Raw genomic sequence first — 12337 nt, 5'->3', positions numbered from 1 at the left:
ATGGAGGGACATTTAATGGAGAGAAGAACCAATTCATGTGTTACAAGCGTAACAATCTTGGACACATTAGAAGGAATTGCAAAGAACTTGAGAATCAAAATGGAACGAATTAGAGAATAAATGCACCTGTATGTTAGTTATGTAATAACTTCAGACACATAACAAGATATTGCAAAATATATAGAAGGAACTTTAACAAGAATCTGAATAATAGAAGGAACAACAAAAAAAATGACAAAAGGAATGATAATGACAATGACAATAGTTAGAAGGAAGTAATTAAGGAACATGTTGATGAATTCAAAGAAGCATTTGTGACAACTAAATATCTATAAAGCTCTTATATAGTTTTAGAGGAATAATTTTTTGATGCACCTGATAAGACATTGAAGTCAGATTATTTGTGACTCATCCTACCTGAATTAAGTAGTTTCAATTGTGGTAGGGCATCAATTGGCCAAAACTAATGTTAGAGAGACAATTGACAGTTGTACAGTTAATAGGAGGTTAACGACATAAAGAGGAGGCTATGGTCAAGTGCATAAGTCTTGATATGATTTCAATGAGCAGGAATTGAGAAATCAAGCTTACTGGTATATAGTGATAGTATTTGAATATGTGGTAGATATGCATTTAATGCATAGTATGATTTAAAATGATTTAAGGATTGCAAGAAAGATTGTATGTACCATTTGTTCATGTGAAGTGTCTTGAGCTAATTGAAGAGATATTTGACAACAAATTGAAGTGTGAAGTGAAGTCTAAGAAGTAGAAAGTTGTAGAAGCCCTATAACATGATTTTAAGGTATTTTGTGAACCTTGAATCCAATTATTCAATAATTTTAGTTACAGTTCAAATGGAAAGTCATAATGTGTTTGATGTGAGTGAAAGACCACAATATGAGTTTAGGAAACATCCATTTGTTTTATTATTGGATGATCCATTGGGTGCATTTTCAAAAGTTCTAGAAAATGTGTTACATGTTGAGGATATAAGAAGTTATATTCATTTAAAGATTGAGAGCATAGGTGATGAATAAATTCATGAGGATTTAGGAAAGATGTGTAACAATGACTTATCTTTGAAGTTTGAGTATGCACACCTAGAGAATTTGAATCTAGTAAAGTATATGTTTTATACAGAGTTTGACAATCATGATTGAACCTTAATCATTTTGAGTAGGGTACATGATGATATGTCTTGGTTAGGAGATGAGAAGATTGTTATTGAAAATAACCTAATTCACAAGGTCACATGATTGAGTAATGAAGGTTGCGATCCTGTCAATGAGAAAAATGTCAGGAAGATGTTTGAGAGAAACCTAAATACATAGTTTGACGAAAGGAACATGATGGTAGACTACATGTAGGATAGAGGGGTAAAGTTGTTAACCAAGATATTAGGGTACACGTTGAACCATGGATCAAGGGTTAATTCTATACCAACTAGATTTTTGCATGCAACCTATTTAATGACTATGTAAGCAAGAAAGGTTGATTTGTGTGAGATTATTAGATTGCAACTGTTTGACAACATTGCAAAGATTAAGAAGACAAAGAATGCAATTTTTATATTTGAATCCTTGTTAACTCATATATTCTTTTGTGCCACAAGGAAGTTTCTTGGATTGATAAGTTGGGATAGCAATGAGTGTACAATGAAGATGGTGACTCAATGCTATAGATCTAAGCCATAAATCGTCAGAGATGATGACATCGAAAGAATGATAAAATTTTTTTAGATTGAGATGAAATAGAGGTATAGGATACCTCCCTCTATGGTAGAGAAGTACAAGGAAGAGATATGCTTCATGGTGGTAATTGACAACACTTGCATGGAAGCAGTAATTCCCAGAGTTAAATTTATAGAACCTATGGGATATGATATGAGCACAGAGCTTATAGAAGGGTATGCACAAATTATTCTTGAATCTAAGAAGGACATTGAGTGCCCTAGATGGGGTACTTATGAAGAAAAGATGAGAATGGTTCATTCAAAACTATACATCAAGGAAAGCAATAAAAAAAGTTGAAAAAGAGATAAATTCCATCCTCAAGGAATCAAGCATGACAGGGAATAATTTGATAAGATTAAAGGTATTGCGCTAGAGATGAAGGCTAGTGGGCAAACTGAAGTGTTGGTAGTAACTCCTGTTGTCATTATAGGACCTTTAGAGGGTGGGATAGTAGCACAACCATGTGTACAAGCCCCAATTGCACCATATGTAATTGTTGCACTAGTGTAACCAGTCAAAACAAGGAGTGATCAACTTGGAAGATAGCTTGAGGTTGAATCATCTATTGTGTAAAGGAAATTAGAGAGATTAGTGAAGGTGAAGCATGAACCTACACCAACAACCAACAAAATGGTCAAGCAGGCCATTAGCAGACCTAGAAAGAGAAGAAAAATTGCACAAGTCAATGATTCTGAGGAATTAGAGGATGAAATTGTAGATAGACCAGTAGTTGATAATGCACAAGAAGGAAGAACTATAGCTAGAAAGAAAGCATGAAAGCCAAAGATAGAAAACCTTAACATGCAAATTATTAATGATGACAATTTTGTATAGTTGAATATATATTATGATTTGTATAGTAATATAGATAGAAGGCAGTTAGAAAATGCCATTGTAAGGAACATAATTTTGAGGAACAAAATATTTGAGAATATATAAAATAAAATACCTGAGGATCTATATAATAGGCTTGTAAATAGGAAAAGGAGAATATTAGAGGAAGATATGAATATGAGGATCACAATGATAAACAAACTATGTGATGTTGATTCTAAGGAGGAATTAGATAGAATTTTAAAGGGTATTGAGCCCTTGTTGAGGAACAAAAGAAGAGAAATTCTTCTGATGGGAGGCAATTATAAAGATGTAAGGAAAGAAACTGAGGAGACAATTGTAAAATATATGACCTTAGTGCCTAAGGTGAGTACATAGTCTAAGCCTGACAACCCAGTATATGTACAAGTAGGTACACCTTCTAGTGATGAGGAAGAAGTTGTGGAGACACAACAAGTACTCTCACCACCACATATCATTATGGGTATTGAATCCATGCAAGTGAATAGTATGTGCATAACTATGGATACAAAGTAGAATCCTTTTGTAACATTTGACTGATCCATTGTTGGCAATATTATTGCTTACTCTAGCTTTGATGATGAAGAAGAAGAAAAGAAGAAGAAGGCAGAAGAGGAAAAGAAAAGGAAAGAGGAAGAGGAAAGAAAGAAGATAGAGAAAGAGTGAAGGAAGATCTCAAATGAAGATTCTATACTCAAGCATAAATGGAAAATTGTGATGCATGAATCAACATTCTTGCCCAATCTAAAACATGTGGAAATAGGAAAAATAGTATTCCAACATGAGGTTGACATACCTTATGTAGCTCCAGCAACTGTATCTATTGTAGCATTAACAACCAATCCATAAAAAACAATAGTAGTGACATCAGATGATGAAGATCAGAAAGGCTTGATAAGCACATTGAGTAAGTTATTTGAAAAGAACAAATTAATAAAGTCTTTGGAGAAGACATTAACTGATGTCTTGGACAGAGTGCAGAATATAATTACTACTATTCTAGCCATTCCAGACTTGTAGTCAAAGGCCATGGAGTTGGTGAAAACCTTTGATAAGGAATTCACAACTTTAGTAGAAGTAGCTTCAGCACAAGCTCAGGTAAAACATGATGCAACTCTACTTAACATAGTGTGCACCAATGTGCACAATAATCTAAAGGCACTTGATGGAAACATCGAGGGACTAAGAAAGCATATTGATGAAGGGAAAAGATTGTATGGACAATGTGCATAGTAATACAAGTACGTTGCAAACTTTTTCGGTCAAATAAAAGGTAAGCTAAGTGAATTTGAATCACTCATTGTCAAGTTATAACTCCCAGAATATGGTGTTGAAGACTATGGAGCAGAAGTGGAGAAGATACATGGTATGATCAAAGACTCATAATTTGATAAAGAGAAAGAATCTAGGATATTCTCTAGTCTTAGATAAATTTTATTGTCAAAAGTCAATATTTTGCAGAGGCAACTTGAGGAATGTCTTACAGCTAAGGCTTCCTATAACAAGTTTGCCTATACTAACTTGAGTGCTGTTGAAGTGGCATCCTATGCACTTTGCACACTAATCAATATCTTAGAGACAATGAAGGAGAATTGGAAGAAAGAGATATACAGACTAAAAGTTGTTTATGAAGATTGATTTTCCAAATTAACAAGTTGATCAACAATAGTACACCTAAACTTTTGTGGTTACAATTTTTTTTTTGACACCTTTGCCATTGATGTCAAAGGTGGGGTATTATGTAGAAGGAAAATTGTATAGATGTATATGTATATGTAAGGGGGAGCTTATGTATGTATCAATGCAAAGGAGTGATAAGGAATGTAATGATCCATCAGAACATGAATAGAATTGTTATGTTTTGAAGGCAATTGTGTGTAGTTACTTTTATTTGCTTTTGTTATGTATGACATCATTTTGGGACTTAGTCAACTTTCCAAAATGTTTCCATCAATGCCAAAGGGGAAGATTGTTGGAAATATGGTCAGATAGATGTCTTGATGGTTGTCATTTGTGGTAACATACATTCAACATTTCATTTATGCATTTAGAGTTAGAAAATTGTCTAAGTGTTAGATAGTTTGTAGTAATACAATGAACATATGCTAAGTGTATGGATGACTCATTGAGAGTTAGCTCATGTGTAGTTGAGGGAAGCTTCATGATAGTATGATGATGATGTGTACTAGTGTACAAGTGTGTATGGAGAATATAGAGTAAGTTATGATTAAAATACCAATGTGGGTATTTAACAATGCAAAATAGAGCATAGCAGAGAATTGTATTGTATGACCTTAGGAATTATTTTGGTTACAAAATAATTACTAAGTTATGATAAGCTGACTTTGTGGATATTATTCCATAAGTTTTTTATTATGTCAAGCGTGTGAACACATGAAGGCCGACTGAGCAGAGTTTCACAAATATGTAAGGTATAAGTAAAGATCTTATCTTGCGAAGATAAGTGTGCTATCTATGATAGACAAGCAATTGTTATGTGATGTGAACTATTATAGAGAGAGCTTGAAAGATTTGTGAGCCTTATGTGATGCAAATTTTGAAGTATGATTAGAAAAAGTATGATGTACAACAAACAACAAGTATTGTATGTATATCTATTGTTGTGAAGAACTAAATTGTATAATTGCATGTTAGGGTAGTGGACTCTTCTTGCATACATTGTATTTGTTCTACCAACTCCTAATAGGGTTGAAACAACTCCTAATAGGGCTGAGGCTTCTAACAAGGCCTAGTCTCCTATTAGGGACTTGAGACACCATATTTACTTCATAAACTCCTAACAAGGTCAATATCCTTAACATGATCCTATTGTTTAGTGAATCATCTAGTGGGTATCATCCCCACCAAGGTTTTCCCTTGGCTAGGGTTTTCCTAGTTAACAAATAATGGTGTTATGAGTTATCCACATGCATGGATGTATTTACTATTCAACATTGTTGGTTTACTACATATGCAAGTTATAAAATAATTAACAATATTCAGTTGTGGGCAAAAAAATGTAGAATATTGATTCACCCCCTTCTTAGTATTATCTATTTCTAACACATGTATGTTCATTGCAATTTTACTTTTCCACATGATGACTATAAGCTATTGTTTAGATGTTTAGATGGTGGATTCATCCTTTCTAGCATGCTTGGCTATTTTTCTTTCATTCGAGTGTTTGGGCCACAATATTTGTGGATCTGGTACTCCTTGGTGTGGAGGAATTATTCTAAGTTTGCACTTCTTATTTTGTTGGTTCTTGTGCTAATGTCGAGTCTTGTGTTAGAGAGGGGATTCCTCATGCAAAAATTGATTTTCTAACTAGAGAAATGCATTCTCTCATGCAAGAAAACCCTTCTCTTGCACTGATTGCGGTGAATGCTCATGCAAGATTGTACTCTCTCGTGTGAGGCCAAGTGTTCTCTCAAGTGAGCCCATGTCTTGACTGCCAGAGAAAATGATGGCTAGTTAAGTGTTCCCTCATGGGGGAAATGTTTTCTCTCATGTGAAATATGGTACTTCCTTTGCGAGGAGGTACTCTCTCGTGCAAACTTGTGGGGTTGTGTTTCCTCCTTTGAAAAATAGGGGGTACTTCTGCCTACTTTCTAAAAGTGAGTGTTGGTATTTTAGATACCCTTTAAGGTTGCACACCTTTCTAGGTTTTGATAGATTAGTGACTTTAGGTTCCATAACTATTTAACTTTCATAGTTGGTTTTGGATGTGTTGGTAGGTAGTGATGCTTGAAAAGTCATTGGAGGTCTCGATTGCTTGGTTATGTCTTCCATTGCGATCTTTTGATTGATTACATGTTGATTTTGTTATTATCCATGTTTATTACTTAAAAAAATGTATTAGCTTGTATTTATCCTTGTTCCAAGGATCTCTGAGTGGGGCATTACATTTGGTATCAAAGCCCATGTTGTAACATTGGGATCTCTATGTTATTTTCCCACTATTATATTGTTTTTATTACATATTATGGTATCTTATTTTAGATTATGCTTGTGATACTTATGATTTCTATGTATGATTCTGACCCTTATCTTGTTCCTCCTTTAGTGATGCCTCCTACATGTAGACCTAGTGATCGGGGCAACAACCAATGAAATAAAAATGAAGAAGAACACCATGAGGAATAACGTCAGGGAGTTGGGGGAGGAAAAGGTAATAAAAATCACGATGATGTCAGGGTAGTGTTTCCTTTGTTACAAAATATTATAGCTTGGTTGGGACAGTTGAGGAAAATTAATAAGACCATGGCTAGGAAGAGGGATCCCATGGAGACTCCCACATGTTAGAGCATGGAGGTGAAGAAGAATGTGGGCATGAATGTGAGTGCTTTCACACACCACCTAGTGATAGAAGTGATAATAGGAGAGGTTATGGTCAAGATGATGGAGATTCCATCTAAATGGACATGATGAGAGACCTTCAAAGGTGCAAACCATCACTATTTGATGGCCTAGGAGGAGGTCTCAAGGCTAAGACATCAGATGTTACTTGTCCTTGCATCCATATGAAAGCAATGTGAAAGCTTGTTGTGTTTTTACACAACTGAGGGAATATGGATCTATGTGGTGGGATATGGAGAGTAAAAATATCCAAATCAATATAACGAATCTCACTTGGGAGATCTTTAAGGAGAGGTTTATGGAGAAATTCCTATCTCCACAGTATTGTGAGGCTCATGCTGATGAGTTCCATGAACTTAGTCAGGGGAACATGATAGTGGATCACTATGAGAGGCAATTCTTTGGGTTGAGATGATATTCTAGTTACTATTACGATGAGGCACTCCTCACACAATATTTTTTCAAGGGTCTTAAAGGCTCTATCATTGGGGATGTCCATCTTCATCAGCCTAGAACACTTGCACTCAACATGGAGAAGGAAAGGATTGTTGAGAATAATGTGACTAGGGGGCTTAGTGTTAGATCATGCTCTTAGAGCTATAATACATGATCCACAGGATAGAGTGTACCACCCCCTCAGACATAGGCCACAAGGCATGGTCAAGCCTAGTCGACATCCTCACAAGGTGGTCATAGTCGTCAGGAGCAATGGTCCCAACATTATCAGTAGAAAGGTGGCTAGAGTTTAGGTACCACAAGAGGAAAGGAGCATGACTAGAGTAGAGGTTAGTAGTCTCAGTAGATCCATACATCTTAGAGTAATCAACAAGACTCTAGCAGAGGGAGTGCACCATATTTTAGTGCTTCCCAGGGTGGATGTGGATCTAGTTCCACTTTTCAAAGAGCATGTTTTTTATGTGGTCAGCGGGGCCATAAATTAGTGGAGTATCCTATAAAGACATCTTTAGGACCTAGTAGAGGTGTGGCCATGTCAGAACCTACCATGGGTGATGTAGGAAGATCCCACGGAGTATTTGTGGTGGTTGAAAACTGTCAAGCTGAGCATCGAGGTACCATAGTTGAGGCTATAGGTACATTGCATGGCAATTCTTTTGTTATTTTAATGGGTTCTGGTGCATCAGATTGTTTTATTTCACCATCTCTTGTTCAACAATGTGGTCTAGTGGCTTCACAACAAGTTGATAGGTGGTAGGTTGAGTTAGCTATAGGTTCCAAGGTGGCTTTGGATTCTATAGTCAATGGTTGTGTGTTGGACTTGGGCACCTTCACCACCACAGGTGATCTTCACATCCTATCCTTAGGGTATTATGACAATGTGTTGGGTATGGATTGGTTAGCTATCCATCGTGTGAATATAGATTATCGACGTAAGTTGGTACAATGTGTGGATGACATAGGTGGGCAAATGAAACTTGTAGGGGTCTAGAGGCCAATCTCACTTCAAATGATCTTACCCAAGTAGCTAAAGTGAAGTTGATGACATCGATGTCAAATGTTTATAGTCTATGTCAATGATCTTGAGGAGGTTGAGAGTCATGAGGTGATGCTAGATGATCACCCACTCCTTCTTTAGTATGCTGACATATTTTGTGATGAGCTACTATGAATACTATCAGAACATGACATTAAATTTTGCATTGATCTCATTCTAGGAGTGGATCCTATTTCATGAGCTCCTTATTTTATGACTACTCAAGAGTTGAGTGAGCTCAGATTGCAGTTGGAGGAATCATCGGCCAAGGGCCATATTCATCCTAGTGTATCCCTGTAGGGTGCACCAGTTATCTTTGTGAAGAAGGATGATGAGCCATTACATTTATACATTGATTACCAATAATTTAATAAGGTGATGGTGAAGAACCGGTACCCCTTGCCAAGGACTGATGATTATTTGGTCAGATGAAGGGAGAAAGAGTGTCCTCGAAGATTGATATGAAGTTGAGATACCATCAACTTTAGATTCATGAAGCTAACATTCATCAAACAACTTCTTGTACACACTATGGGCATTATGAGTTTGATGAATGGAGTATTTTGTACGTACCTCGATTAGTGTGTCCTTGCTTTCTTGGATGACATATTGATCTATTCTAAGACTATTAAGGAGCATGAGGTCCATTTAGGCCAAGTATTGTAGTGCTTGCAAGACCATCAGTTGTATGGAAACCTAGGTAAATGCAGATTCTTCTAGCATGAGGTGAAGTATTTGGGACATATCATCATAGGTGATGGTATTGCAATGGACCCAGAGAAAATTTGAGCTATTATGGATTGGCCAACACCCACTAATGTTTTTGAGGTTCATAGTTTCATGGGATTGGCAAGTTACTATCATCAATTTGTGAAGGACTTCTCACAAGTGGCTCATGCTATCACTTCTCTTCAAAGGAAAGGGAAGAAGTATGTTTGGTCAGACTAGTGTCAGTCAACATTTGAGGCTCTAAAGGAGTGATTGACTAGTGTGTCAGTCCTTACTGTGCCTAATCCTGTAGGTGATTTTATGGTTTGATTAGGTGCTTTGTTGAAAGGTGTGGGGGGAATGTTGATGCAAGATGGTTGTGTGATTGCATATGAGTCTAGAAAACTCAAAGACCATGAGCTTAAATGCACCACTCATGATTTAAAACTTTTGTTAGTTGTGCATGCACTTGTGCATTGGGGACATTTCCTTTTGAGACACAAGCTTGAGCTACATAGTGATCATTATAGTTTGCAGTATATCTTTAGTTAGATAAACCTGAATGCATGACAACATCATTGGATGGAGTCCTATGTGAATATGATTATGATGTTCACTACATCAAAGGGAAATAAAATGTCCTCATGGATTTCTTTGGTAGGAGGTGACATGAGATATCAATTATGTCATTGGGAATGGATTTGCAAGCCCATATCTTGGAGGCCTTACCTAGTGACACATGGTATCAGGAGGAGATGGTAGAGATTGGGTCTGAATGTATCCTTGAGGGGAGGTTTTTAGGGTATTCACTAGAGTCTAATGAACTATTATGACACTGAGGGCACATTTATGTGCCTACGTCTAGTGATCTTTGTACCTTGATTTTGTTAGAAGCACATCATGCACCATATTCTACACATCCTGACATCAAGAAGATGCATGCCAACCTTAGATAGTTGTACTTTTGGGTAGGGTTGAGGCAGGATGCTGTTGATTTTTTTGCTCAATGTCTTGAGTGCTAGAGAGTGAAGGTAGAGGATCAACATTCAATGAGCCTTTTGTAGCTGCATACCATTCTAGAATGGAAGTGGGATACTATATCCATTCATTTTATCATGAGGTTTCCTATGTCATCACAATGACATGATTTTATCATGGTGACAGTGGACAAGTTGTCCAAGGTAGCACATTTCTCACCCATGAGAGTATCCTACACAACTTCTTCTATAGCACATGTTTTCTTGGAAGACATTGTTCATTTGCATGGAATCCCTTGATGGATCATATCAGATAGAGATCTAGTGTTTAGTTCATCATTGTGGACATCTCTACAACATGCTTTGGATGCACAACTCAATTTTAGTTCAACTTACCACCCAGAGACCAATGGTTAGATAAAGAGAGTTAACTAGGTTCTGGAAGACATGCTTTGCATGCATGTGATGGATGGGCAGGTGAAGTGGGAGGACTATATGTACCTTGTTGAATTTTATTATAGTAATGGGTACCATAGTTCTCTTGGCATGCCACCTTTTTAGGCCTTGTACGATAGACCATGTCATGCCCCTTTGAGTTGGGATCATTTAAAGGACTGAGTAATTTTAGGTCTAAAGATGCTTCAGGATATGGAGCAATAGGTTGCTCATATTAGAGAGCATTTGGTTAATATTTAGGATAGATAGAAGAAGTATGTAGATGCCCTTAGGTTGGATCATCACTTTTTAGTTGGTGACAAGGTGTTTTTGAGTGTGCATCCAGGAAGAGTCCCATCTATTATGGGAAAGGCTCTAAGTCGGTGCCCCATTTTGTTGGACCATTTGAGATCCTTGAGAGGATCGGTCCTATTGCTTATTGACTAGCATTGCCACCTAGCCTATTGTGCATCCATGATGTTTTCCATGTTTATGTTTTGAGGGAATATATTCTTGATGTGACCCATGTACTTTATTGGGATGCTTTATTGGTGGAGGATGAGCAACTTTATTTGGAGCCCATTCATATCCTTCAGCATCAGAGGCTAACCCTCAAAGGTCAGGACATAGAGTAGGTAAGCATCTAGTGGGACCCAAGTGTTAATCTCAAATTGGTTTTGACATATGAGTGACAATATACTTAAGGCATTTACTTAGTTCATGCCGAACAAGTAATGTATGTCGAGCATTAGTTGTCAGATAGAATATGCCAAGCAAGAGATATTCATTATGTGCCGAGTAACTAGTAAGTGTTGAGTCACTCAAGTACTAAGTAGATAGTAAGTGTCAAGTCATTCAGATGTTGAGTGATCAATGGATGTCGAGTCATTCAGAGGCCGAGTTATAGTACTGAAGAGATAGTGGATGTCGAGCATCAAACACTTCAAGTGCTGAGTAATATAGCTTTGACATAGTTATTTGTAATGGCACAATCTACTATATAATCCATTTTGGAGCCAACTTGAGGATTATTTTATGATCCTAGATGATAAGGACAAATATTTATTTAGAATCCCTATATTACACATGCAACCAATTAGAAAAAGGGAAGGATTAAGCAGCAATATGGGTGAATTACAATTGTTGATTCATACCTAACCCTAGGTCTTCTTAACGAGGGAAAACCCTAAATCTTTAATGAATGTAGAAGGTGAAAAGAGAGAAGTTTGCATGTGCAAATAGAGCAATCATGGTGACTAAGGTATTGTGAGTTAAGATACATTGTAGAATCAGTTAGAGGAGAACAAAGGAAAGGAATTAAAGGACACAAGGGATACATATGATAATTGAGAATCAAGTACACATCAAGAAATAGATTATCCATTATCTAGCAGCAGAGTGCTAACTATAGGATCATTCCTGAGATATTCTAACAGGTGAATTAGTTAAATCTCTTAACAAAGTAATCCTAAAAGGTTGTTGTAAATCCTTTAACAGGGTGCTTACTTCATTGTAAGTTAAAGTCCTCTAACAAGACACACTTCTAACAGGGTGTTGAAATCCTTTAACAAGGTAAGATCTAACAATCTTGTAAGCCTTTAATAGGGCAGACCTTTCACAGGGTAGATCATGTTTCATGATCAAACATTGTAACCTTCATTGGATACACTTTATTACTGTAGTAGTGGAGATTTGTGGGTGTCATCCACACCCCAGTTTTACCATCTCATTGGAGGGTTTTTGGGTAACCAAATATTTTGTGTCTTACATGTGTT

Source organism: Cupressus sempervirens, chromosome 5, assembly GCF_028749045.1.
Source record: "Cupressus sempervirens isolate cs-2001-9-10 chromosome 5, ASM2874904v1, whole genome shotgun sequence".
NCBI classification, from domain to species: domain Eukaryota; kingdom Viridiplantae; phylum Streptophyta; class Pinopsida; order Cupressales; family Cupressaceae; genus Cupressus; species Cupressus sempervirens.
This window is presented reverse-complemented; position numbering follows the sequence as displayed.